This window comes from Tupaia chinensis, unplaced genomic scaffold, assembly GCF_000334495.1.
Source record: "Tupaia chinensis unplaced genomic scaffold, TupChi_1.0 Scaffold000558_1, whole genome shotgun sequence".
In the NCBI taxonomy this organism is placed as follows: Eukaryota; Metazoa; Chordata; class Mammalia; order Scandentia; family Tupaiidae; genus Tupaia; species Tupaia belangeri.
Window position 1 is genome coordinate 1,737,310 of NW_006160070.1, and position 2,300 is coordinate 1,739,609.

Here is a 2,300-nt window from a genome sequence, read left to right on the forward strand (position 1 = left end):
CGAGGCCGGCCGGAGGAGGCAGCCCCTGAGCAACTGTGGGTCGGCGTGTGAAGGGCCGGCTGTCATCTGGTGCCGCATGCTTGGCCCAAGGTGGCTTCCAGTACTGCCTCCATCCCAGACTCGGTGGCCAGGCCAGGCCAGACAGTGACGGGGCACCTCTGATGACCACAGTGGGTGTCTGTGGTGCACTGGGGCCTGGCCCCCACAGGAGCTGTGGAGGGGGACAGACCACGGTGTGACCCTGCCCTGCAGTGGCCCCAGGGCATGGTGGCAGGTCCTAGTGGCACGCAGCGAAGCCAGTGGGCAGACTGATTGAGTTCCCTGTTTTCCAGAGGAACGTGGGGCCCTGGGTGCAGGCAGGGGTGGGTGGGTGCCTGTCTTCCCACGGTTCTGCCTCCAAACTAGCCAGGGTTAACCTCGAACCTGGCTGTGCTGAGTGACTGTAGCCCAAACCTGACGGAGGCAGAGCTGGGACTCAGGAAGCACCAGTTGTAGGCCCAGCCCCTGACCCGCCGGGGGTCCTGGTTTCTAGAAGAGGCCCAGGATGCTGTGCCCCATGGGCTCCTAGGTGCTCCGAGCAGGGTCCCAAGCCAGTGCTGACTGGGTCTGTCCCCTTTTGGGTCAGGAGCCCTTTGGGAACTTGGCGCATAGTGAGTTACTTCCCCACAGGCGCAGACAGCCCCAGCTGGGGACGCACACCTGCACCCCTGCAGCGCCGGCTCCCGAGTGCAGGGGAGGGACAGTTGGGCAGGCCAAGCTCCGCCCCGGGCTTGCGGTAACAGCTGGCTTCCGGTGACTTCCCTAGCCGGACAGAGGCCCGGTGACGGCACCAGGCTTCTGCTGCTTCTACAGGAAGGCTCTTGGGCTGGCCCCAAGACTAAGAGCCTGGGTCCCACACGGCTGCACATGGTTCAGATCCTGTCCCCGTGGCTTGAGAAACACGCCGGGCGCTTTGCAAGCCCCAAATCCCGAAGGTGGAGAACAGGAGGAGGGGCGTGTGGTGTGGCAAAAGATGGCTCTTCACTCCAGAGGGCTTTCCGTGCAGCGCTGTCACCCCCAGGGGTGGGGCTGGACTGCGCCGGGGCAGTCGGGCAGACATGGCTGTCCGCTCGGGGCGCTCCTCAGGGCCTCGCCCAGAAAGGCCGGCCGTCTCCCTGACCCACAGGCTCAGTCCCCCTTCAGACTGGCCCACCCTGTCTCCCCGAGCCGAGCACTGGGCGGGCTCTTGTGGTCGAGGGCCTCGATGTGGCCCTCGGGCAGTTTCGCAGTTGCTCGAGGGCCCAGTGAATGGCCAGGTTCGGTGGCCACATGCGCGGAGCCCTCGAGGTACCCCAGAGGTACCCCAGAGCTCGAGGTACCCCAGAGCTACCCCAGAGGTACCCCAGCTGCGCACTTGCAGATGGGAGTGGTGGGGGCCGGCAGGGGGCTGGCTCTGACCTGGGGTCCACACGGCTCGCCTCGTGGCCTGGTCGTCCATCCAGGTCTGGTCCTCGGTGTGTGTCTGGCCTCCCGTTACACCCTCATCTGGAAGGTTCTGTTTCTTTAGATAAATTCGTTTACTTATTGTTAGGATTTACTTGGCCCTAGCCCTCTCCGTGCCAGTACACATGCAGAGGACAGGCGGGTAGTGCCAGGTCGCACGCGTCCCTCACAGCTGGGCAGCGCACCATGCGCTGTCTCGTCCCCGAGCTGCCCCCGCCCACTCGGCCCCCATGATGCTGAACCCCCAGACGCGCGGCCAGTTAATTCCAGGGACTGGCCGTGGAGCTCTGGGGGTCAGGAGCATTCTCACCTGTGCTCAGGCGTCCGGCGGTCTGCCCCGCCGCCCGGTGTGCCTGTGCGTCCTGTCCCGCTGCAGGTCTGTGTGGCACCTCTCTGCCTGTCATTTACTGAGCTTTGTTTCTGCACCGTGTTCCCCAGGGCTTCCCGAAACAGACTCGAGTGTACGTGTCTCTAAGGCGGCTCTCGGGCGGGACTGATGTCTCATGCTTCTACTTCAGGCACGAGGTACGTTTTGTCATCTGTGTGCTCCCAGGAGCCGTCACCTTGGTCAAGACAGTGACATGTCCTCGGTCCGTCACCCCCTCTCTTTCCTGTGACTTACGTGGTGGAGTCCTGGACTCCGTGCCTCGGCCCGTCACCCCCCTCTTTCTTGTGACTTACGTGATGGAGCCCGGGCTCTGTGCCGTCCAGTTTTGCTGGTGCCGCCCTGTGATGCAGCCAGCGTGTGGCTTCACCGGCACACACATTGCTCGAGCCGCCACTTTGAGAGCACGCCCCAGCCTTCCCCCACCCGCCGC

At 64.3% G+C, this 2,300-nt stretch overlaps 1 protein-coding gene across 1 annotated transcript in view; it reads left to right on the forward strand.

Moving 5' to 3' along the window:
- Positions 1–1,898: 1,898 nt before the first annotated feature.
- Positions 1,899–2,300, forward strand: part of OSBPL2 (oxysterol binding protein like 2) — a gene marked incomplete at its 3' end in the record, with an annotated part of 38,340 nt that continues 37,938 nt past the window's right edge. Inside the window, 1 exon segment of the mRNA XM_006157729.3 lies at positions 1,899–2,007.